The sequence below is a fragment of the Equus caballus genome, chromosome 9 (genome assembly GCF_041296265.1).
Source record: "Equus caballus isolate H_3958 breed thoroughbred chromosome 9, TB-T2T, whole genome shotgun sequence".
Taxonomy (NCBI): domain Eukaryota; kingdom Metazoa; phylum Chordata; class Mammalia; order Perissodactyla; family Equidae; genus Equus; species Equus caballus.
Window position 1 is genome coordinate 98,887,861 of NC_091692.1, and position 27,385 is coordinate 98,915,245.

The 27,385-nt window shown below is 36.6% G+C and overlaps 1 protein-coding gene across 9 annotated transcripts in view; it reads left to right on the forward strand.

The window, feature by feature from the left end:
• Window positions 1-23,626, forward strand: part of C9H8orf33 (chromosome 9 C8orf33 homolog) — a 45,233-nt gene extending 21,607 nt beyond the window's left edge. For 6 of the 9 annotated variants that reach the window (XR_011421720.1, XR_011421714.1, XR_011421716.1 and 3 more), the window contains 5 exons: window positions 13,591-13,611; window positions 13,700-13,726; window positions 13,837-13,863; window positions 15,052-15,210; window positions 21,561-23,626. The gene's annotated coding sequence lies outside the window, so the exon portion shown is untranslated. Of the gene's footprint in view, window positions 1-13,590; window positions 13,612-13,699; window positions 13,727-13,836; window positions 13,864-15,051; window positions 15,211-17,936; window positions 18,027-21,560 lie in introns of all 9 variants that reach the window. The other 3 variants (XR_011421717.1, XR_011421721.1, XR_011421718.1) reach the window with 2 other exon arrangements.
• Window positions 23,627-27,385: the final 3,759 nt, after the last annotated feature.

Consider the following 27,385-nt stretch of genomic DNA (forward strand, 5'->3'; position numbering starts at 1 on the left):
GCCAGGCAAAAGAAACTAACCTACAAAGGAACCCCCATGAGGCTATCAGCAGATTTCTCAGCAGAAACTTTACAGGCTAGAAGAGAGTGGAATGATATATTCAAAAATCTGAAGGACAAAAATCTACAGCCGAGAATTCTCTACCCAGCGAAAATATCCTTCAAATACGATGGAGAAATAAAAACTTTCCCAGATAAACAAAAGTTAAGGGAGTTCATTGCCACAAAACCTCCTCTTCAGGAAATCCTCAGGAAAACTCTCATTCCTGAAAAATCCAAAAAAGGAAAGGGACTGCAAAACCAAGAGCAGAGGAGATAAGTAGTAGGACAACAACAGAGAGTAGCAGCTCTTCATCAGAACAGATTAAACCATGGGACGAGAAACAAAGGAAATTGAAGAAAACCGGAAAACAAGACACAAAATGGTAGTGGTAGGCCCCCACATCTCAATAGTCACTCTAAATGTAAATGGATTGAACTCCCCAATCAAAAGACACAGAGTGGCAGGATGGATCAAAGAACAAGATCCAACAATATGCTGCCTCCAGGAAACACACCTCAGCCCCAAAGACAAACACAGACTCAGAGTGAAGGGATGGAGAACAATACTCCAAGCTAATAATGAACAAAAGAAAGCAGGTGTCGCTATACTAATATCAGACAAGGTAGATTTCAAAGCAAAACAGATAAAGAAAGACAAAGAGGGACAGTATATAATGATAAAAGGGACTCTCCACCAAGAAGACATAACACTTAGAAATATATATGCACCCAACACAGGAGCACCAAAATTTGTAAAGCAACTCTTAATAGAACTAAAAGAAGACATCAACAACAATACAATAATAGTAGGGGACCTCAACACACCATTAACACCAGTGGACAGAACATCCAGACAGAAAATCAACAAGGAAATAATAGAATTAAATGAAAAATTAGACCAGATGGACTTAATAGATATATATAGAACACTTCATCCAAAAACAGCAGGTTACACATTCTTCTCAAGTGTACATGGAACATTCTCAAGGATTGACCATATTTTGGGAACCAAAGCAAACATCAATAAATACAAGAGAGTTGAAATAATATCAAGCATCTTTTCTGATCATAATGCTATTAAACTAGAAATCAACTACAAGAAAAAAGCAGAGAAAGGTGCAAAAATGTGGAGACTAAACAACACGCTTCTCAACAAACAATGGATCATTGAAGAAATTAAAGAAGAAATCAAGTTTTATCTGGAGACAAATGAAAACGAGAACACGACATACCAAATCATTTGGGATGCAGCAAAAGCAGTCCTATGAGGGAAATTCATCGCAATACAGGCTCACCTCACTAAACAAGAAAAAGCTCACATAAGCAACCTCAAACGACACCTAACAGAACTAGAAAAAGAAGAACAAACAAAGCCCAGAGTCAGTAGAACGAGGGAAATAATAAAAATAAGAGCAGAAATAAACGATATTGAAACAAAAAAGACAATAGAAAGGATCAATGAAACAAAGAGTTGGTTCTTCGAAAGAATTAACAAAATTGACAAACCCCTAGCCAGACTCACCAAGAAAAGAAGAGAGAAATCACAAATTAATAAAATTAGGAAAGACAGAGGAGAAATCACAACAGATACCAATGAAATACAAGAGATCATAAGAGAATACTATGAAAAACTATATGCCAACAAATTGAACAACCTGGAAGAAATGGACAAATTCCTAGACTCCTACAATCTCCCCAAACTGAATCAGGAAGAAATGGAGAATCTGAATATGCCAATCACAAGTAAGGAAATAGAAACGGTAATCAAAAACCTCCCCAAAAATAAGAGTCCAGGACCAGACGGCTTCTCTGGAGAATTCTACCAAACATTCAAAGAAGACTTAATACCTATTCTCCTCAAACTGTTCCAGAAAATTGAGAAAGATGGAGTACTCCCTAACATATTCTATGAAGCCAACATCACTCTGATCCCCAAACCTGACAAGGACAACACAAAGAAGGAGAACTACAGGCTGATATCACTGATGAACATAGATGCAAAAATCCTCAACAAAATTCTGGCAAACCGAATACAGCAATACATCAAAAAGATTATACACCATGATCAAGTGGGATTTATACCAGGGACACAGGGATGGTTCAACATCCGCAAGTCAATCAGCGTGATACACTACATCAACAAAATGAAAAACGAAAACCACATGATCATCTCATTAGATGCAGAGAAAGCATTCGACAAGATCCAACACCCATTTATGATAAAAACCCTCAATAAAATGGGTATAGAAGGAAAGTACCTCAACATAATAAAGGCCATATATGACAGACCCACAGCCAACATCATACTCAATGGACAAAAACTGAAAGCCATCCCTTTGAGGACAGGAACAAGACAAGGGTGCCCACTTTCACCACTCCTATTCAACATAGTACTGGAGGTGCTGGCCAGAGCAATTCGGCAGGAAAAAGAAATAAAAGGAATCCAAATAGGTAACGAAGAAGTAAAACTCTCGCTGTTTGCAGACGACATGATCTTATATATAGAAAACCCCAAAGAATCCATAGAAAAGCTATTAGAAATAATCAACAACTACAGCAAAGTAGCAGGGTATAAAATTAACGTGCATAAATCAGTAGCATTTCTATACACTAACAATGAACTAACAGAAAAAGAGCTCAAGAACTCAATCCCATTCACAATCGCAATGAAAAGAATAAAATACCTTGGGATAAACTTAACCAAGGAAGTGAAGGATCTATACAATGAAAACTACAAGACTTTCTTGAAAGAAATTGATGATGACATAAAGAGATGGAAAGACATTCCATGCACATGGATTGGAAGAATAAACATAGTTAAAATGTCCATACTACCTAAAGCAATATACAGATTCAATGCTATCCCAATCAGAATCCCAAGAACATTCTTCACAGAAATTGAACAAACAATCCTAAAATTCATATGGGGCAACAAAAGACCGCGAATTGGTAAAGCAATCCTGAGCAAGGAAAACAAAGCCGGCGGAATCACAATCCCAGATTTCAAAACATACTACAAAGCTACAGTGATCAAAACAGCATGGTACTGGTACAAAAACAGGTCCACAGATCAATGGAACAGAATTGAAAGCCCAGAGATAAAACCACACATCTATGTGCAGCTAATCTTCGACAAAGGAGCTGAGGGCCTACAATGGAGAAAAGAAAGTCTCTTCAACAAATGGTGCTGGGAAAACTGGACAGCCACATGCAAAAGATTGAAAATTGACCATTCTTTTTCACCACACACCAAAATAAACTCAAAATGGATCAAAGACCTAAAGATTAGGCCTGAGACAATAAGTCTTTTGGAAGAGAATATAGGCAGTACACTCTGACATCAGTTTCAAAAGAATCTTTTCGGACACTATAACTCCTCAGTTGAGGGAAACAATAGAAAGAATAAACAAATGGGACTGCATCAGACTAAAGAGCTTCTTCAAGGCAAGGGAAAACAGGATTGAAACAAAAAAACAGCTCACTAATTGGGAAAAAATATTTACAGGCCACTTATCCGACAAAGGGTTAATCTCCATAATATACAAAGAACTCACACTGCTTAACAACAAAAAAACAAACAACCCGATCAAAAAATGGGCAGAGGACATGAACAGACATTTCTCAAAAGAAGATATGAATATGGCCAATAGACACATGAAAAGATGTTCATCATCGCTAATCATCAGGGAAATGCAAATCAAAACTACACTAAGATATCACCTTACACCCGTTAGATTGGCAAAAACAGCCAAAACCAAGAGCGACAAATGTTGGAGAGGTTGTGGAGAAAAAGGAACCCTCATACACTGTTGGTGGGAATGCAAACTGGTACAGCCACTATGGAAAACAGTATGGAGATTTCTCAAAAAGTTAAAAATAGAAATACCCTATGACCCAGCCATCCCATTACTGGGTATCTATCCTAAGAACCTGATATCAGAAATCTCAAGAGTCCGTTGCACCCCTATGTTCATCGCAGCATTATTTACAATAGCCAAGACGTGGAACCAGCCTACATGCCCAGAAACTGATGATTGGATAAAGAAGATGTGGTATATATACACAATGGAATACTACTCAGCCATAAAAAAAGACAAAATTGGCCCATTTACAACAATGTGGATGGACCTCGAGGGTATTATGTTAAGCGAAATAAGCCAGTCAGAGAAAGACGAACTCTATATGACTCCACTCATAGGTGGAAGTTAGTATATTGATAAGGAGATCAGATTGGTGGTTACCAGGGAAAAGGGGGGGTGGGGGGAGGGCACAAAGGGGGAAGTGGTGTACCCACAACATGACTAACAAAAATGTACAACTGAAATCTCACAAGGTTGTAATCTATCATAACATTAATAAAAAAAAAAACTCTATCCAAAAAAAAAAAGATGGTGAAAAATTTAATTCTTCAGAATTTAATAATTATTAAATTTAATTCTACAGAATTTAATAATTCATCAACTCTCTTAACATTAGTAATCTCTTTAATTGCCCAGTCTTCTGATGGGCAGTACCAGGCCCTAAGTGACATTTGGCTAAGAAAATTGAGGTTTAACCTCAATTCTCTGCTTTTGATTTTTTGCCTTGTCTTTGGTCTTTGTAGCCACAAGCTGCATTTTCACTTTGTATGTTGATTGACTCAGAGTTATTTTTTATGTGTCATTAGTCTTTTTTTCTCTTTCTATCAGATCTTTTCAAGGAGGAGATTTATAAATAATTTTTTTATTGCTTTTATCAAAATAAGGAAAAAAGTCAGTCCTCCAATGCCTAAGAAAGAACTAATTTATTAAATGTCATTTATAAAAAGTTAACCATTTAACCACTCAATTATGCTACAGAAGAGTGTTCATTTTCATGAAAAATATTAAACTTATCTTTTATAAAATAGAGCACATTATAAATAAGCATGTATTGGATTATCCTTTTTGTTGTGGGGTAAAAATATTCTGAATATATATATGGCAAGATACTTTAAAGGGGTTGTAGCTGGGTAATAGAAAACTGATGGGATTGAGTTTTTTCTCTCTTTTTAAAATTTAATTAGCACATACTGCTTTTGTAATTAATAAACTGTTTATAATTAAGCAAAAAGAAAAAGTCTCCTTGTCATAAACCAGCAGAAATGCCTGTGGGTGACCCTTTGTGTTCTCTTGAAGCACGTTGCTCCCAGAATGGTGTTTTAATTGACAGGTTGCTTGTTGATGACCCTGCGGGTGGAGGACTGTGGCACACTCATCATGGTGGCCCTGGTATAGAAGATAGCTTTTGGTCTAAAGTAGACCCACTAAAAATTTGCTAGATAAATAAGAAATGTTTGCAGTTAAATGAGAAATATTGTGAATGAAGAGTAATGGGTTGCTTGTGGGGAAGTCAGGTAAGTTAACTACCATAGGTTGGACACAAGAAGGTTTGGTGTTTTCTTGTGTTAGCTCATTTATCCATCACTTTGTAGATAATGGTGTCATCATCACTTAAGGTGTTTGCTTGTTATCACACAGACCACACATGGTAGAGATATAATTTAGTTACAGTTTGAGAAATCTTTGTTCCTATTTTGAATCATCTTTAGCTGACTACCATGAGACTCTATTTTAGAATTATATTATAAAATGATGTAACTCCTATTTCTTTAACTGCATGAGAATTTCATACCTGTTCCAATAAATCTTTGTATTATTTAAAAGCCTATGCCATGTCTTTGAAAATAAATTCGCCCTCAGTTTATGTAACTGTAATTTCTATTATATCTGATATTCTTGTGCTAATGTATATATCACATAAAGAAACAGCAAGAAAAGATAAAATGATAAATCATGATTACATCTTACAATTCAGTGTGCTGAAATGGTGAACAATTATGGTTTCAGTTTTCCTAGAGTAGCCTTTTGTTGTCTGTATTATAAAATAAAATTCACGATTTTGATGAAGATGAATGCATGGAGTACACACATATTGATAGTACATATTATCTAAAATTAATGTGAATTTCTAGTAAATGTTACTTTTGCAGAGAAAAATATATATATTGATGACTGGATGCTAATCATTCTTAAGTCACATATCAATTACAAGTACATAGTGAACATGTTATATGCTCAGTAGTATATCTGACAAAACTTATCTTCACAATAATTCTTTATTTTCTCATATGATACATTTATATATTGCGATGTGATCACCACTGTAGCATTGGCTAGCACCTCTATCACATCACATAATTATTTAATTTTTAAGAACAATTAAGATCTAGTCTCTTAGCAACTTTGAAGTTTATAATACGGTATTGTTGACTATTCATTATGTTGTGTACTAGATGTCAGAATGTATTCATCTTCTAGTTGTATTTTTGTACCCTTCGGCCAACCTCTCCTCAATTCCCCCATCTCCCAATCCCTAGTAATCACCATTCTTCTCTGTTCCTATGAATTTAGCTTTTTTAGATTCCACATGTAAGCGATATCATACAGTATTTGTCTTTTTCTTTCTAACTTATCTCATTTAGCATAATGCCCTTAGTTTGATTCCCATTCACGTTGTTGCAGTTGTCAGGATTTCCTTCTTTCTTATGGATGAAATATATATATACACATCTTCTTTATACATTTATCCAAAGAAGAATTGGGTTGTTTTCATATCTCAGCTATGGTGAATACTGCTTCAATAAACATGGAAAGTGCAAATATCTTTTCAATATTCTCTTTTCATTTTCTTTGGATACATACCCAAAAGTGGAATTACTGGACGTGTGGTAGTTCTAGTTTTGAGTTTTTGGGAAACCTCTATATAGTTTTCCACAGGGTTGAATCAATTTATGTTTTTAAAAAATTATTTTATCAAGGTCATATTGGTTTATGACATTGTGTAATTTCAAGTGTATTATATATCAGTTTCTGTATAGACTGCATCTGGTTCACCCCCAATAGTTGAGTTTTTATCTGTCACCATACACACGTGTCCCTTTACCCCTTTCACCCTCGCCTCCATCCCATCCCCCTCTGGTAACCACTAACATGTTCTCCTTAGCTATGTGTTTGTTTATCTTCCACATATGAGTGAAATCATAAGGTGTTTGTCTTTCTCTGGCTTATTTTGCTTAACATAATACCCTCAAGGTCCACCCATGTTGTTGCAAATAGAATGATTTTGTCTTTTTTATGGCTAAGTAGTATTACATTGTATATATATATATATATATATATATATATATATATATACACACACACACACATACCACATTTTCTTTATCTTTTCATCACTTAATGGGCACTTGGGTTGCTTCCATGTCTTGGCTATTGTGAATAATGCTACAGTGAACATAGTAGAGCATAAGTCTCCTTATATTGTTGATTTCCAGTTCTTTGGATAAATACCCAGCAGTGGGATAGCTAGGTCATATGGTATTTCTATTATTAAATTTTCAAGAAATCCCCATACTGTTTTCCATAGTGGCTGCACCACTTTGCATTCCTACCAGCAGTGTAGGATGTTTCCCTTTCCTCCACATCATTTCCAATATTTGATATTTTTTGTTTTGTTAATTATAGCCATTCTCATAGGTGTACGGTGATATCTCATTGTAGTTTTTATTTAAATTTCCCTAATAATTAGTGATGTTGAACATCGTTTCATGCCTGTTGGCCATCTATGTATCTTCTTTGGAAAGATGTTCAGTTCCTTTGCCCATTTTTTGATCTGGTTGTTTTTATGTTGAGTTATATGAGTTCTTTACATATTTTGGAAATTAACCCCTTGTCAGATATATGATTTGCAAGTATTTTCTGCCAGTTGGTGGGTTGTCTTTTTGTTTTGGTGTCTGTCATGGTTTTCTTTGCCTCGCAGGAACTTTTTAGTCTGATGTAGTCCTATTTGTTTATTTTTCCTTTTGTTTCCCTTGCCTAAGGACACATCGTGTTTGAAAAGATAATGCTAAGACCAATGTCAAAGAGTGTACCTCATATATTTTCTTCTAGGACTTTTATGGCTTCAGGTCTTACATTCAAGTCTTTAATCCATTTTGACAATTTTTGTGTATGGTATAAGATAATGGTCTGCTTCATTCTTTATCGTGAGGCTGTCCAGTTTTCCACACACCATTTATTGAAGAGACTTTCCTTTCTCCATTGAGTTCTTGGAGACTTTGTCAAAAATTAGCTGTCCATAGATGAGGGGTTTTATATCTGGGCTTTCAGTTCTGCCATTGATCTGTATGTCAATTTTTGTGTCAGTACCATGCTGTTTTGGTTACCATAGTTTTGTAGTATGTTTTGAAGTCAGAGATTGTGATGCCTCCAGCTTTGTTCTTTATTCTCAGGATTGCTTTGGCTATTTTGGGCCTTTTGTTGTTCCACATAAATTTCAGGATTTTTTGTTCTATTTCCGTGAAGACTATCATTGGGATTCTGATTGGGATTGCACTGAATCTGTAGATTGTTTTAGGTAATAAGGGCATTTTAACTATATTTATTCTTCCAATCTATGAGCATAGAATATCTTTCCATTTCTTTATGTCCTCTTCAATTTCTTTCAATAATGTCTAATAATTTTTGGTGTATAGGTCTCACACCTCCTTAGTTAAATTTATTCCTGGACATCTTATTCTTTTTGTTGTGATTGTAAATGGGATTGTATTCTTGAATTCTCCTTCCTCTAGTTCATTATTAGTATATAGAAATGCAACTGACTTGTGTAAGTTGATTTTTACCCTGTAACTTTGCTGTAGTCATTGATTATTTCTACTAAGTTTCTGGTGGATTCTGTAGGATTTTCTATATACAGGATCATGTCATCTGCAAACAGCAAGAGTTTCACTTCCTAATTTCCAATTTGGATACCTCTTATTTCATTTTCTTGCCTGATTTCTCCAGCCAAAACCTCTGGTACTATGTTGAATAGGAGTGCAGAGAGTGGGCTCCATTGTCTTGTTCCTGTTCTCAGAGGGATGGCTTTCAGTTTTTCACGATTGAATATGATATTGGCTGTGGGTTTGTCATATATAGCCTCTATTATGTTGAGATACTTTCCTCCTATACCCATTTTATTCAGAGTTTTATCATAAATGGCTGTTGGATCTTGTCAGATGCTTTCCCTGCATCTATTGAGATGATCATGTGATTTTTATTCTTCCTTTTGTTAATGTGGTATATCGCATTGATTTGTGGATGTTGAACCATCCCTGCATCCTTGATATAAATCCCACTTGATCATAGTGTATGATCCTTTTAATGTATTGCTGTATTCCGTTTACTAATATTTTTTTGAGGAGATTTGCATCTATATTCATCAGAAATATTGCTCTGTAATTTTCCTTCTTTGTGCTGTCTTTGTTGGGTTTTGGTATCAGGGTGATTTTAGTCTCATAGAATGAGTTAGGAAGCATTTCATTTTCTTCAATTTTTTGGAATAGTTTGGAGAAGGATGGGTATTAAATCTTCTTTGAATGTTTGCTAGAATTCTCTAGGCAAGCCATCTAGTCCTGGACTTTTGTTTTTTGGGAGGTTTTGGAATACTGTTTTGATCTCTTTTCTTGTGATTGGTCTATTCAGATTCTCTGTTTCTTCCTGATTCAGTTTTGGGAAGTTGTATGATTCTAAGAATGTATCCATTTCTTCTACGTTATCCAGTTTGTTGACATACAGTTTTTCATAGAATTCTCTTATAATCCTTTGTATTTCTGTGGTATCCATTGTAATTTATCCTCTTTCATTTCTTTCTTTTTTTTTTTTTTTTGAGGAAGATTAGCCCTGAGCTAACATCTGTCTCCAATCCTCCTCTTTTTGCTGAGGAAGGCTGGCCCATCTTCCTCTACTTTATCTGTGGGATGCCTACCACAGCATGGTTTGCCAAGTGGTGCCATGTCCACACCCAGGATCCAAACCAGCGAACCCTCGGCTGCTGAAGCAGAATGTGCACACTTAACCACTGTGCCTCCGGGTTGGCCCCTCCTCTTTCATTTCTAATTTTATTTATTTGAGCCTTCTCTCTTTTTTTCTTAGTGAGTCTGACTAAAGGTTTGCCAATTTTGTTTATCTTTTCAAAGAAACAACTCTTAGTCAATTGATTCTTTCTACTGTTATTTTGGTCTCTATTTTATTTATTTCTGCTCTAATATTTATTATTTCTCACATTCTGCTGACTTTGGCCTTTGTTTGTTCCTCTTTTACTAATTCTGTTCTGTATAGTCTAAGATTACTTATTTGAGATTTTTCTTGTTTGTTAACGTAGGCCTATAATGCTATAAGTTTCCCTCTTTGTACCGTTTTTGCTCTGTCCTATAGGAATTGCTATGTAGTGTTTTCATTTTCATTTTTCTCCAGGTATTTTTTTAATTTCTCCTTTGATTTATTCATTGATCCAATGGGTGTTCAGTAGCATGTTGTTTAGTCTCCACATAATAGTGACTGTCCTGGCTTTTTTCTTGTAGTTGATTTCAAGTTTCATTGCATTGTGGTCAGAAAAGATGCTTGATATGATTTCAATTTTCTTAAATTTGTTGAGGCTTGCCTTGTTTCCTAGCATATGGTCTATCCTTGAGAATGTTTCATGTGCACTTGAGAAGAATGTGGATTCTCCTGGTTTGGGATGGAGTGTTTGACATATATCTATTAAGTCCACCTTGTCTAGTCTTTGTTTAAGGCCACTATTTCCTTTTTGACTTTCTGTCTGGATGATCTATCCATTGATGTAAGTGGGGTGTTGTGGTGACCTACTAATGTTGTGTTACTGTCAATTTCTACCTTTAGGTCTGTTAATAGTTGCTTTATATACTTTGGTGCTCCTGTGTTAGGTGCATATATATTCATAAATCTTATGTCCTCTTGGTGGAATGTGTCTTTTATTACTAATACTACCCCTTTTTGTCTCTCATTATCTTTTTTATCTTGATGTTTGCTTTGTCTGATATAAGTATGGCAACACCTGCTTTCCTTAGCTTGACAGTTGCTTGGAGTATCATCTTCCATCCTTTCACTCTGAGCCTATGTTTGTCTTTAGAGCTGAGATGTGTTTCCTGGAGGCAACGTATTTTTGGATCTTGCTTTTTAATCCATCCGGCCACTCTGTGTCTTTTGATTGGAAAATTCAATGCATTTACCTTTAGAGAGATTATTTATATATGAGGGCTTGATACTACCATTTTATCTCTTGTTTTCTGGGTGTTCTATATTTCCATTGTTTCTTTTATCTTGTATTTCTGACTGCCATTTCAGTTTGGTGGTTTTCTGTGATGGTTTTCTCAGTTTTCTCTTTATTTGTGATTTATGACTCTGCTCTGATTTTTTGTTTGGTTTACCATGAGGTTTGTATAAAAGATCACGTAGATGAGGTAGTCTGTTTTCTGATAGCCTCTTACCTCCATTAGCCTATTCACATTCCATCCCTCCCTCTTCCCCTTCTGAGCTATTGCTGTCACAAATTATTTTTTGTGTTATGAGTTTGTCACTAAATTGAAGTGTTCATACTTATTTTTGATGCTTTCCTTCCCTTTATCTCTTATGTTATATTTAAGTGTTTTCTAACCTATTCTGATAGAGAGCTGCAATTTTCTGATTGTCTATTTATCTCCTTGCCCAAAGCTTTGTAGACCTTTGCCTTTTTGTTTAAAGTCTTAGTTCTCTTTCCTCCTCCACCTGATGCATTTCTATATTTATATCCTCTAATTCACTAATTCTGTCCTCCACAAATTCCACTCTGTTTTTTATGGTTTCTACAATATATTTTATCTCATTAATTGTGCTCTTCATATTCAGAATTTCTGTATAGTTTTTTTAAGGCTTCATTCTCTTTGGTGAAGTATTCCTTCTATTCATTAATTTTTTTCCTGAACTCATTGAGCTGGTCTTTCTGAGTTTTCTTGTAACTTTTTAAGTTTCTTTCTGAGAGCTATTTTGAATTCTCTGTCATTTAGATTGTAATCTTCTGTGACTTCAGCATTAGTTTCTGGAGACTTGTCATTTTCCTTCTCTTCTGCAGTGTTACTATAGTTCTTTATGGTGTTTGATGAATTGATCCTCTTCTGGTGCATTTTTAGTAGTAGCACATCCCAGATTCCACTTGCCACCACCTGGGGGGGGAGTAACTGTGTTTTCTGATCCCACCCCATTTGTTGGCAGTTAGACCAGTTGGGCCACATGGGCTGGGCACAGCTGTTCAGAGGGTTGTGCTCATGAGGATGTGGCCTCTGTGCTTATAGGTGGGTCACTGCTGGGCTACTGCTCTCAGTGGGTGGATAGTGCTCACATGGGCAGGGCCACTGCACTCAGCATGCAGATCTGGCTAAGCTGCTGCACTAGGCAGAAGTGGTGCTTTTGTGCAGGCTGCCACTGTGCTTCTCGGTGGGTCTGCAAGAGCTGCTGTGCTTGGTGTGTGGGACATCTCCACATGGGCTAAGCTGCCACCACTTGGTGGGGAGCATTCATGTTGGCAGGACCACGTCAGTAGGTGGGTGCTCCCACAGGCTGGGCTACCACTCCAAAAGTGTTCACACGCAGGCTGGGCTGCCCTGCCTGCACTCACAGTCACACTGGCTGCTGTGTGAGAATCTGTGACCTGGACCATTGTCCCCAGGGAGGAACAGAAGTCCACTCACCTAGTTCCACTGCTTCCTGGGATCCAGTCCACCCACCTTCAGATGTATGGCTGTCTGCATCTCTCAGGTGTCCTCTTGTGTAGGGAATCTTCTGTTGGTTAATGAATGTCCATTTGGATGTAACTTAGAGGGGAGAGACAAAAGGAACAACTCACTCTACCATGATGCTGCCATCACCTCATATTTACATTTTTACCAACAGTGCACAAGGGTTCCCTTTTCTCCATATCCTCACCAACACTTATCTCTTGTCTTCTTGATGATAGTCATTTTAACATGTGTGAAGTGATATCTTATTGTGGTTTTTGACTTGCATTCCTCTGCTTATTAGTAATGTTGAGGATCTTTTCATGTGCCCTTTGGTTATTTGTATGGTTTCTTTGGAAAAATGTCTATTCAATTCCTCTGCTTATTTCTTAATCAGATTGCTTGTGTTTTTGGTATTGAGTTGTATGAGTTCTTTATATATTCTGGATATTAGTGCTTTTATCTGATATATGGTTTGCAAGTATTTTGTCCCATTTCACAGGTTTCCCTTTTATTTTGTTGATCGTTTCTTTTACTGTCCAGAAGCTTTTTAGTTTTATGTAGTTCCACTTAATTTTTTTGTTTGTTGTTGCTTGTGCTTTTGGTGTCATATTCAAAAAATTAATTGCCAGGATCCATGTCAAGGAGCTTCTTCCTTATATTTCTTCTAGGAGTTTTATGGTATCAGGTCTTAAGTTTAATTTTGAGTTTTGCTTATGATAGAGAGCAAATTATACAAGCCTCAATGGCAGTTTGGCTCTAACTAACTAAGTGGTATCTCATGTAGACATCTAGTACAAGTTGCCCTTTCAGTCTTTGAGCCTCAAATTCCATAAATCTGACACAAATATTCACTGATAACTTTATATAAAGCCAAAGTTTGCATCAAATTCCTTGGAATCTCAGAAATTAATATTCTTCTTTATTATGTTTTTTTAGATGAAATCAGTGAAGAACTTGGTAAGTTCTGTGTTTCTCTCCTACGCCAAATTAAAAACAATGCCTGTGTCTTCTCAGAACACTTAACAATCTCTTTGATTGGTTGCAGACCGAAGAAAAGTCCTGGGAGAGGCAGGTAAGTGAAGTCAAGATTCTCACTATTGACACACCGTATGTTGTTACCTATAACAGCCCATGTCTTTCCCAGTTATCTAGCTAACCTAGAATGTTTCTATCCATTTGTAGGTCTGAATAAAGCTCGAAGATTTGCAGGTAAATGCCAAGTGAAAAATATATGGTTAAGAATGACTTTATGCCTGTCATTTAATGTCTCTGGAATTCTATTGCAAAAGAAAAAGATTTTGCCCACCTAATCTATAAGACATATTTGAACTTAGAAAATCACTTGATTTTGGATATTTGGACCTAATGTTAAATAAGAACCAAGTTACTAAATAGGAGAAATTTTATTTTAGAAAAGACTGCTTTAAATGAACACCCAAGCTATGCAAAGCACTGATACAATGTGATTGGTCATCTTTTTCTGAATTGCAAGTTGTAGATCAGTCAGAAATGTCTTCATTTTATCCTACTTCCACAATATGGCAACCACCAGATTATCCAGAGCCAAGGAAGATGAGTAAAATACAAGATTTTATTTCTAGTCTCTCCTGTCTTATCTTGAAACCTCAATTCCTTTATGTCTATGAAGTCATTCTCATCAGGATACAAACAAGCTATCTTAAAAAAAGAGGTAAAGAACAATCTCAGTTGATACTCTTTTTCTATATGACTACTAACCAATTTATCTTTCCTTTACAACAAAACTCTACTAAATAGTTGTAAATACACATTCTCTCTAATTTTTATCCTCCCATTTCTCTTCATCTCATCCATAAAAAGGCCAAAATCCTGAAAATGATCTTGATAGGCATAAATGACTCTGACCCCTTTCTCTTCTTATTGCCTTTCTAATTCCATCCCCTTCCTTCTCTCTCTTACTCTCCTTCAGCTTCACTGGACACTTCCCTCTCCTTGAACACACTGGGCATGCTTCAGCCTCTGTTCTTTGCAGATAGGGTTTTCTCCCTGACATTTCTCTATCTCTCTGTTAAACTTTTCGCTTTATCTATGGTTGGCATAATGTTTCTATTACAAATGTTGAGGAAACATTTTGAGATTTGGACCATTGTTAGACCTTTCATAGGACAGTGCCCATGTATCCCTCTAACCTTATTGGCTGCATCCTTGGAACTTCTGATATAACACCAAGTCATTTTCACAGATGAAATGGTATGGGATGCATACAGACAAAGTTTATTTTTTTATTTTCTGTGTATATAAAAAGGAAATTAGAATGTAATCTACTTTGTTCCTCACCCCTGCTTTGACCTTTCTCTTAGAGGCTGAAAAGTCTTATCTTAAGTCTTAAAATCAATTGATGTACTCCTTTTTCTGCAGAAGACATAATATTGGATAAAGCCACTGCTCACCCTTACCTTGCTGTGTCAGATGATGAGAAATGTGTGAAATCTGTTCCAGAAAAACAGGACCTTCCTGACAATTCTGAGCGATTTGATACTCTGGTGGCTGTGCTTGGTCAAAACAGCTTCTCTGATGGTGAGCATTACTGGGAGGTTGAAGTAGCAGGGAAGAACAGGTGGGCAATAGGACTGTGTGTGGACTCAGTTAACCGGAAAGGGCAAGACATCTCTGCTGGCCCTGAGAATGCCTTCTGGACCATATCCCTGAAGAATGATGTATACAAAGCCCTTTCCACCCCCCCGTTCTGTTCTTAATGTCCCAGAACCTCCCTTGATAGTGGGTATTTTTCTGAGATACGAGAAAGGGTTGATCTCTTTCTACAATGTGACAGACTTTACCATTCTCCACACTTTCAAAAGTAAGTTTACTCAGCCCCTGAAGCCATATTTCTATCCTGGACGTCTCAGTCAAGATAACAGTAATGGCCTCACCATTCTTGAGGTATCAGCAACAGATCCTGCTGTCTCTCTTGCTGTCTCTCTTTAGAACACAGCTAGATAATACAGGGCTCATCTGCATGGATCATGAAAGCATGGAGCCATTTCCCAACCAGAAGGCTGTAAGCTGGGGAATGTAAGGATTTGCTCTCAGGACCCAGTCTCCTTCACAGTCTTGTGGGAGACTGAGAATAATTCCTCTCATTGGGCATTTCCACTGCTCATCTCTGCAACCCATCTTCCCTTAATGCACTTTCTTTTATCCCTTTTGATTTTAAGAAATGCAGAGCTCTCTCATCCTTCCTAGATTTGAGGGCAAGATTCTGAAACTAGTTAGCTACTTTCCTCAACAAATCACTGACTACATTTCTCAGTGTGCATTATACCAGATGGATTTATGTATGTTTCTGTTTCACCAATAAGTTTCGGCTCCTCAAGGCCAGAGACCATGTGCTATTTGTTTTTTTACCATCTTTGTGTCAAAATGAGTGCCTTAAGCAGGTTCCTATACTGGATAACGTTGAATTCAGTATAATTGAATCCTATCTACAACCAGACTGACACATGTGTTCAATGACATTTTTATGCATCTTCTACCATTTTTCGTAGCCCCTTCTCTGGCTCCTTTAAGGCATATGACTATAAATTATGCGTCTGAGATATAACCCATGCCATCTGCCTCTGAAGCCCATGCCATTACACTGTGGTGTCTAATATAAATGGTATATGGTCCTACGTACCACCCATAGACAGGCTAAAATTAAAGAAAACAAAAACAATGAAGTAGTAGAGCTGACACATGTTGCTGGAGGGAGTATAAAATGGTACAATACGTTTTAGAAAAAGCTTGGCAGTTTCTTATATAGTTAAACATATAACTATTCTATGATCAGCAATTCAACTTCTACATATTTACTCCAGATAAATGAAAGCATATGGATACAAGAGCTTGTCCAAGAATGGTCATGGCAGATTTATTAACAATAGCTATAAACTAGAAACAACAGAAATGTCCATCAATGGGAGAATGTATAAATACATTTCAAGACATTTATTCAGTGGGGTAGTATTCGAAATTTAAAAATAATAAATACTTATATATGCAATAATATGAATGATTCTCAAAGATATGCTGAGCAAGAGAAACGACACAATTTACATAGTGTTATATTTCCATATGAAGGAAGTTCTTAGAGATAAAATTAATGTATCATGAACAAATCAGATAAGTAGTTGCTTTGGGGACAGATTGGGAATGAGCATAAGTTAACTTTCTGGAGTAATAGAAATGTTATATATCTCAATAGGGATAAGGATTTCATTGATGTATGCATGGGCCAAAATACATCTGGGTGTACATTGAAAATTTTTGCATTTCATGGTGTGGCTGTCGTTCTCCAAGGTGGCCCCACTGTCCCTTGTCTCCTGTTACTAATGCCTTTTTGTAGATACTCCATCACTGAATAAGAGTTATGACCAATAGAACACAGTGGAGTTAACAGCACTCCAGGTTAGGTCCTAAAAGGCATTGCAGCATCTGCTTTTATCCCTTGGGTCTCTCACTCTGGGAAAATCAGGCACTATGCCATGAGGGCGTGCAAATAGTCCTATTGAGAGGCTCATGTGAAGAGAAACCAAATCCTCCTGCTAATAGCCATGAGGATGAATCACTTTGAAGTGGCTCATCCAGCCCCGTCTAACCAACACTGGATTGCAACTTCATGAGAGATGGAGCCACAACCACCCAACCAAGTCCCCAAATGCCTGAACCACAGGAATCATGAAAAATTGCTATGAATGATTGTTGTTCTTTTAAGTAACTAAGTTTTGAGATGATTTGCTACCTGGCATTGAATAAGTAACGTACAATGTTTGTAAATTTTAAATCAAAAAGTAATGAATTATAAATAAAAACTCTGTTTAATATTTTTTGCAATGTTATTATTTAGCAATTCTAAAATATTTTTTGTTTATTTAGGTTTAAAAAATGAGTAAATATATTAAGAATAATAAGACCCAGAATTTTCTTCAGTAGAAAAGATAGTTATACCTATGAAAAAGAGGGAAGGATAGAATGTACCCTATGATGTTTTGAATTGAAATTGGATGTATCAGTATAAACTCCTAACATAAATATATGTGTTATTATTAACATTATTAATCATTGTCATAAAATATTAATTATATAATAGATTGTAATATATAATTATAATAATATTATACATATCATGTCATATTATATATAATATTGTGTAAATATTATATATACGTATACATCTGTCTGCTGAAGAGGACCTACGTGCCCAGTAGCAATGACCACACTTAGTGACCAGATTTTCATTTTTAACTATTCTGCACCAAAAGGAACCAGGGATCTTTGGAGAAAAGCTTGATTCCAGGGAAGAGGAAGGTAAAGAAAGTATAAGATAAGCCTGCAACATCTTATACTAGAAAGTGAGTTCTCAAATATTAATGGGGACGTATTTAAAGGATACACAAGACAACTAGAAATGTTCTTCTGGCTAAATTTGAGACATCATCATCTTCATCATCATCATCGTCATCATAGAAATTAAGTAAATAAAATTCTGTGGCTCTTACTGATATAAATCAATAATTAGTCTATTAGGGGCCAGCCTGGTGTTGCAGTGGTTAAGTTCACACGTTCCACTTAAGTGACCCAGAGTTCACCAGTTTGGATCCCTGGTGCAGACCTATGCACCGTTTGTCAAGTCATGCTGTGGCACGTGTCCCACATATAAAAGAGGAAGATGGGCACAGACCTTATCTCAGGGCCAACCTTCCTCAGCAAAAAGAGGAGGATTGGTGGCAGATGTTAGTTCAGCGCTAACCTTCCTCAAAAAATAAAAAAAAAAAAGAATAATAATAGCGAATGAATAAATAGCGACAAATGGAAAGTTCTTTCAAACATTACAATTCCAACTAATAAGTGTAGAAGGAAGATAGAAGTATGATATGAAACAAGCTATTTACATAGTCTCAAATTATCTCCCTACAAAATAGTGGTTTCATGTCATAACTTGACAGTTGATAGACCTGATGGACACTACCTAAAGTAAACGATCATAGGATCACTAATATCAGATATTGGAACAAGCCAACATTATGTGCCTCCTAATAATGCACTGAGAGTGATGCTACCTCACCTTCTTGATCTGTCTTCCAAAAATACTTAATTTAAATGTAATCATGAGAAAACTTCAGACAAAACCAAATTGTAGAATATTCTATAGAATAACTATCTTGTTCAAAATGCAAAGTGAAGAAAATTAAAGGTCAAAGAAAAGAATCTTAAAAGCATGAGAATGCAAAGCAATACATGGTCCTAAATTTAATTCTCTAACAGAAAAAAAATAGTTACAAAGGACATCATTGGGAAAAATGACAGAATTTGAATATGGACTATGCATCAGATAATAGTATTACATTGACGTTAAGTTTCTTGACTTCAAAAATTGTACTTGGTATCATAAATATCCTTCTTCTTTGGAAATGCACAGTAAGTTAGTAGATTATTGAGTGAAATAAAAACACAGTTTCTGGGGCCAGCCCTGTGGCTGTGTGGTTAAGTTCACATGCTCTGCTTCTTTGGCCCAGGGTTTTGCTGGTTTGGATCCTGGGCACAGACATAGCACTGCTCGTCAAGCCATGCTGAGGCAGTGTCCCATATAGCACAACCAGTTGGACCTACAGTTAGAATATACAACTACTTACTGGGGGGCTGTGGGGAGAAGAAGAAGAAAAAAAAAGATTGGAAACAGATGTTAGCTCAGGTGCCAATCTTTAAAAAAAACAACACAGTGTCTTCAGTTAATTTTCAAATGGGTCCAAGAATTATATGTATTTACACATATATAAAGCAAATAAATGGACCTTGAGGACATTATACTAAGTGAAATAAGTGAGACAGAGAATAACAAATACTGTGTGATCTCACTTATATGTGGAATCTAAAACAAAACAAAATCTCATAGATACAGAGAAGAGACTGGTGGTTGCCACAGTTGGAGTTGGGGGGTTAAATTAGTGAAGGTAGTCAAAAGGTATAAACTTCTATTTATAAGATAAATGGATCCTAGAGATGTAATTATACCATGGTGACTATACTTAATACTGTATTGTATATTTGAATGTTGCTGAGAGTAGATTTTTTTCTGCTTTTTTTCTCCCCAAATGCCCCCAGTACATAGTTTTATATTTTAGTTGTGCGTCCTTCTATTTGTGGCATGTGGGATGCCGCTTCAGCATGGCCTGGTGAGCTGTGCCACGTCCGCACCAGGACCCAAACCAGAGAAACCCTGGGCCACCAAAGCGCAGCGCCTGAACTTAACCACTCAGCCACGGGGCTGGCCCCGCTGAGAGCAGATCTTAAAAGTTCTCATCATAAGAGAAAAATATTGTAACTACGTGTGGTAGTGGATGCTAACATTACCACAATAAGCTAGACTTATCGTAGTAATTATTTCCATATATGTATATATATATATATATATATATATATATATATATACACACACGTATATAGAATTTTTATGTCATACACTTGAAACTAATATAATGTTATATGTCAAAACAAAATGAAACAAAAGGTAACTGAATGGCCCCAGTCAAATAACCTCTGCTTCCTTCTAAAAATGCATTGGACAGATAATATCTATCAATATACATATCCATCGTGTCATTTTCTATCGTGGAAGTAAGGTAGTGTTGATAAAACCCTAATGGAGAGAAAAATATTCCACAGTAAGATTGTAAGCCAATTTGTAACAATATATTCCTTCTTCCAGTGGCTTTCCTGACATTTCACCCACCATCCACATAAAAAAGGATTAGTAAAAAAGCTTTTAAATGTGACCTATCGAGATCACATCACTTGCTATTCTATGATCCAGAACAAATTTAGCACTTACCGGAAGATATTGTTGTTAAGAACACTAGCTATTCTATACCCTCATTCACAGAAATTAGGTGCATGTATGCTAGAAGAAAAGAGAAAAAAATGCAATGTCTGAAATTCCTTATTACATATGCTTTGTATTATTGTTTTAACAGCCCAAGAATTTGATACCTAAAGAGTCTGATGACAGAAATAGTCTTGATTTCTTACCTAATAACCGTTCTTCCCTTCTTCCTTCCTGAAATAATTCCAATTTGGCCATGACCTTAGACTCTCTCTGCCTTAAAGGAAAATGACAGAAACCCCAATCTCAAGGTCAGGTTTAATTATTCTTCCTTGCCAAAGATTGACAATAAAATGGGCAAATGAACAGATTAAAATGGGTGTGAACAAGCATATATTTCCTGGAGGCCTTTCAGAAAATATAGTTTTCTTTTGCTGTTTTGAGATAGTTTCCAGAAACAGTATTCTCTCTTTCATCTTTTGTGTTATATGATACAAGGCCCACAAGAGCTATACACATTTATTCAATAAATTTTATTTATTGCCTTATATATGCCATTTGCAGTTCTGGGTTCAAGAAAGACAGAAGGAACAAAACTAGTCACTGTTTTCAGAGGCTTAAAATATATTGCAGGGAAATAAACAACCAGCAAATAGATACATAGCATCTTAGTTGAGAAAAATAGAGCTGATTAAGGGAATGGAAATGTACAAAGATATTTGCTATGGCACTGCCAAACAAGGCCATGTGATGAGATATAAATCTGAAGGGAATGTAGGGAGCAATGCAGGTGGACCCCCATAAGAAGTATAGAGGGACTAGTAGGTGCAGAGTCACCAAGGGGAGCTTCTTTGCTTTGTTTGAGAGCATCAAGGGTCCAAGGTGTTTAGAGCAGAGTGAGTGAGGAGAGAATGGAAGAAGCTGAGATCAGAAAAATTCGTCAGGTCATTATAAATTCCTTGGGTTTTATGATGAAGAAGATAGGAAGCCAGTGTAGGAGTTGTGAGCAGAAAAGCAATATTGATCTGACTTATGTTTTTAAAAATTTGTTCTGACTACTGTGTAGAGAGAAGGTTGGTGGCGATACGGACAAGAATGGAAAACAAAGATTCATCTGGAGGACCATCTTCTCAGAAGCCTAAGAATAAAACTCACACAGAGAAGAAAGCAGAACCAAAGGAACTACATAGAATTGAAATTATACCCAAAGAACTGAAGGAACCAGAGTCTTGGCTATTTTTGCAGTTGTATCTTTTTGAGTCAGTACTGTCCAATTTCAGTTGGCATTGTTTTGCTTCAGATGAAATAATCCTGATACAGTCACGTTGAAAATTCCTAAACAGCCTAGGGCCCATCAATGGACGAATGGAATACTACTCAACCATTAAAAAAAGGTGGAATCTTGCCATTTGTGACAACATGGATGGAACTGGACAGCATTATGCTAAGTGAAATAAGTTAGATGGAGAAGGCCAAGTACCTTATGATTTCATTCTTACGTGGAAGATAAAAAACAACAACAATGACAACAAACAAAACATAGATATAGAGAATAGATTGGGGGTCACTGGGGGGAAGGGAGGAGGGGGAATGCAAAAGGAGTAAAAGGCCACATGTGCACAGTGATGGATGGTAATTAGACTTTGGATGGTGAACATGATGTAGTCTACACAGAAATCAAAATATAATGATGCACACCTGAACTTTAAGAGAAACAAAGTCATGTTTTTGTGTTTTAGCAGTCTTTTGTCTCTCAATGCCAGGGAGGATCTTTTTATGGTGTCATGTCCCACGTCAGAGGGAAAATGCACAAATTGGAAACCTACTGAGGCCACATTTGAGTAACAAAGAGGGGTAGAAGGAGAATTTTAAGGCATTTTTTCCCTAAAGTTTATATGTTATCAAGATCATAGACATTGGAGATCATCTGAAGTGTTATGTCTTTATCAAAAGTTTGTTAGACTTTCAACAGGCCTGGTCTGGACATCTTGGGAAAGCTGTCTCATCAGATGCTGTCTGCTTCAATTCCAGAAAATCTCTACTTTCATGTCACCAGATGATGTGCAGGTGCAGTCAGGGTTCGATGCTTTCTTTAGGTGTGTCACATGAATCCATGAGTTTATTCCCTGGTGTTTCATGGCACAAAAGTTAATTCGTGGTTCCAGATAAGGGTCTTTTCAGTGAGATTGAAGAGAATTCTTCTAGAAATGTCTTTTCCAATAGACAATCTCAGGTTGCAAAGTGTGATGCTTAAGATTTTCATCTCCCTCAAGTGCACTGTGAAAAGATTGCTCAGCTGAAACATGGTTATTTTTAATAGAAACAATTAGGCATTTGCAATATTAGAGTATATCTCCTTTTATTAGCGGTGGGTCAAAAGAGGCAGGAGCCCAGGGCCATGGGCATCCCACGACTATCTGGGAGGGTGAGAGTTTATGAGTTCCAAAGAGGGTAGATCTAAATTTTAGAAGAACCAATGGTAATGCTTTTGGCCAAAGTATTTGGAGGTTCTCTACAAATTTTGCCAATTGAGTCTAAATAATGTGTGTTCAACTGAACCAGAAGATTGAGGGTGGTGAGCACAATGAAAGTGTTGCAAAAGTTATCAAACAGCACAGACTTGCCAAAGTACCTGACCAGTAAATTTTTTTTTTTTTTATCACTCTAAAGCTCAAGATGAGTTAGTTCCCCAGGTAAGGATAATTCTTTCAAAAAGGACTTTCATCACAGAAAAGGTGGTAGACTATCTACAGGGAAAGGCTTCACTCCAGTGAGAAAATATGCAAACCATGACTAAAAGATATTTATATTCATGAAGTGAGGGAAGTTGTATTAAATCCATCTGTCAAAACTTAAGTGGTCCGTTAGACAGCTTAGAATATCTGGGAGCAGCAGAAACAGACTTTCTTCCATTGTATTTTGGACAAGTGGGACAAGGGAGGGAGGTACTTTTTGTGGGTTTGTTAATATTTTCTATCAATATTGATTTATAAATGTTATTTTGTCAGTAAACCAATGGATTATTGTATGTACAGTAGTTAGGCATGGGAATTTTAAAGTTTCCAGTAGGACCGAGTTGTTATTTGGTCCAAATGAGAGCTTTTTCTTTATATTAAACCAACAGTTGCTGAATTTCTAATCTTATTTTTCTTTTTCTGAGGCCAATTGTTAGGTTTCTTGCCAGTTTTTCTAAGTTATGATTTAGGAAAATATCCCTTTGGTCCATGACAGAGGCTTTGATGTTTTGGGGTCCTTTAAGGGCTGAATTCCTTGTGGAAATGTCAGCAAGATAATTTCCATTAGCTTCCAGAGAGTCAAGTTTAGAATGTCCTGGGATTTTAATAATAGCTAAAGCAGCAGGTAAAATCATAGCATCTAATAATTTCTGAACATAGTGTCCATTTAATTTTATTTCCACTGGGGGTAAAAAAGCCATGTTACTTTCACAACATTCAAATGTCATGAGTTACTCTCAAAGTGTATCTACTATCAAGTATAAATATTGGCAGTTTTGCCCTTAGCTACAGTACAAACTTGTGTAAGACCATGTAATTCAACCCATTGGGCTGAAGTAGCCATAGGTAAAGACTCTGCTTTAATGATATCAAAAGGAGTTGCAATAACATACCCAGTACAACATTGGCCATGATCACCTTTTAAATAAGAATTATGAGTAAATCATGAGAAGTTGACGTTACCCAAAGGAGTTTCCTGCGGATCTTCACAAAGAATTAAGATTTGGCATTTAACAGTGATGAGAAGGGGAAAAAGTTGCAGAGTTGAGGTTATGACAATGTAAAAGAGTTACATGAGAAACAGTTAACAGAAGAATTTCATAGGACGTGAGAGAGCTCACTAAAATATGTTGAGTTTGATGAGTATTCAGGAGGGCATCTACCACATAAGATACAAAATGTTTAAAGGAGATCCCACAAAATTTTTTTCAGTGGCCTTAACCAAAAGGACAGTGGCAGTAATGGCTCCAAAGCAAGAGATATATCCCCTCATGACAGGATTCAGTTGCTTGCTGTAATAAACTAGGAGTCGATGATGGTCCCCATATTTTTAGATGAGTATCCCAAGGGCATTCTCTTTCTTTTGATATGCAAGAAAGAAAATGGGAATGTGATATTTGGCATGTCCAAAGACAGATGGGCTTATTAAATTCTTTAAGATTTTAAAGGCTATGTCACTCAGTTCTTCCCATAAAATTGGGTCAGAATTGTGATTCTTTAATAAAACATATGGAAATTTGGCAATAAGAAAGAAATTTAGAATGAAATTTTGGCAATAACCAACTAGCCTGAGAAAAAACTCACAGTTGTCACTTAGTTTTGAGTTTGGGGAAACTTAGAAAACAATGAAGCCTATCTGGATATAGACATAGCCTTTGTTCTGATATCAAATGCCCTAAATATTGAGCTTAGGTTTGGGCAAACTGCAGTTTCTCTTTGGTGACCTTATGTCTCTCTAAAGCTAAAAGTTTTACCAAGGGGACGCTGTCTTCCTGCGAGGAGACTTGGAAGGGAGAGCAAAGTAGCAAAGAGAAATTTTGCAACAAAGGAGAACCCCTAGGAAACTATATATCAGCCTTCAGGATTTTTGAAAAATAAAGGCTATCAGTAAAGCCCTGAGGCATTACTGGCTAGGTGAATTGTTTTTCTTCCCAAGTGAAGGCAAAAAGATACTGACTAGCTTCATCAACTGGAATGTTAAAGAATCAATTACTATAAAGAATTTACTTATACTGGGAATAAATGTTAGCAGCATATGAAGGTTAGGAACAATAGGGTGTCAAGTGTAACATGTTGTTTATTGCTCAGTGGTCTTGGACAAACCTCCACCCTTGGTCCTTGGGTTTTCTCACAGGTGAAAAAGGAGTATTACAGGAATAGTACAAGAGATAATATGGCCTTGAGCCTTATAATCTTCTATTATGGGCTTTATATCTTGAGGAGCTTTTTTACTTATAGAGTATTGACTCCTTCTGGGGAGAAGTTTTGAGGGATCTATTTGAACTTTGATGGAAGGAGTGCTGTAAATTTTACCAATATCATTTGGAAATTTTGCTCATAAGGAGGGTTGTAGCTGATTCAATAGGGAAAATAATCAGTGTTTCTCAAATCAGCCCTTGTACTGTCAGAGATTGAGCAAACAAAACAGGTCAAATGTCATTTAATTCACATGGTTGGCCATTTTGATGGTTATTGTAAAATTCTAGAATTATTTCCCTCTTTGGGGAAAAAGAAATTCTAGCATGATACTTTTCTAAGAAATCTCAGCCTAATAAATAATTAGGGGTGGAGGAACTAAGAAGAAAATGATGTGCATCTCTCTAAGGGCCTGACCACAAGGGAATAGGTTTAGAGAGAAGAACATTTTGAGGTTTATTAGAAATTCCCACTGTTTGAACTGTTTCAGTACTCCAAGGCAGGGCTGCTTTATAATAGTGCAGTTGAGCACTGACAGTGTGTCTCTGGTCTCAATTAGAACAGAAAGAGATTCATCTCCAACCTGGAGAAATGTTTTTCCAATCTAATTAAGAGGGAGGATTGGGAAGAGCCCTTGTAGTTCCTTGTGATGTGGATTAAGGCTGCCCCAGCTGGAGAAGCCCAAGGTGACCTGGCCTACATGCCAAACTATATGACCCAGTGGATTTTTTTATGGTATGAATTAGGGCTGCCCCAGGGAGAGAAGCCCAGGGCATCCTCACCTACATGCCAATCTATACGACCAGATTCATATCTAAAGTTATATGACCGCACAATAATGAGACCCCATCTGCACTGAAATCATTTAATGACTTTTTACATCATCTTTTCTTTTACCAGTAAAAATAAGTCACGTACCCATGCCTTATAAAATTAGCCCTAACCCTCAACTCAGGGCAGCAGCAGGAGCTCTGACTGCCCATGGGTCCTGTCCCCATGCAGCAGCAGCAGGAGCTCTGACTGCCCATGGGTCCTGTCCCCATGCACCAGCTCTTCCTGCCCATGGGTCCTGTCCTCATGCAGCAGCAGCAGCAGCTCTTCACTGCCCATGGGTCTTGTCCCCATGCAGCAGAAGCTCTGACTGCCCATGGGTCCTGTCCCCATGCTATTCCACACTACTCTCTAAATAAAAAGAGCACCACTGCCAGACCTTGAGAGTCCAAGAAATCTTTCTTTTGACTCCTTGGCTCACTGACCCCGCATCACTTGGAGCCCTGTCATTAAGAATTTGGAGGACACTGGAAAGCGTGGTTAGAAGGCTGAAGGTGCTTCAAAAATTAAATTTGCAGAAATCTATTTTCCAAGGTCCTGGCTATTTGCAATAATAACAAAACTAGGAGGTTTTTTGTTTTGTTTAGAGAGCTTCATTTACTGGTGTTGAAGATTAAGAATTTTAGGAGTCTTTCTTTTAGGTGACTCATCTAGAGTGTGAGAGAGTGGCTTTGCCAGATTAATTAAATAGAGTGGATATAGTTTATTTTTCCACTCTGGCCCTTTTTGTTATAAAGGAAAAGTCCCAGTTAAGCCCGTTAATAAACATAGAGTTAAAAGCTACTTGGCTATGTTATAATCCAATGTCATTGAAATAAAACATTAATTAATTAATTAATTTTTAAAAATGAAAAGTTTAACAATAACTAATAATAAAATAGAACAATTATAACAATATACTATAATAAAAGTTATCATAGATCTTAGAATAAGAAAAACTACTTGGTAGATTCAATATATGAAAAAATGGAATTTTCTTTAAAATCAATCTGAAGTCAATTGTAATTGTCATGACTAAGTTTATCAGGCTTTTGTGCACATCCGTGAATTTTATTCCAATCAACAGTGTTTGCAAAAGGCTTAAGAATTGCCTGATGAAATCATCTAATGGTTTCCCAAGCTTGATCAT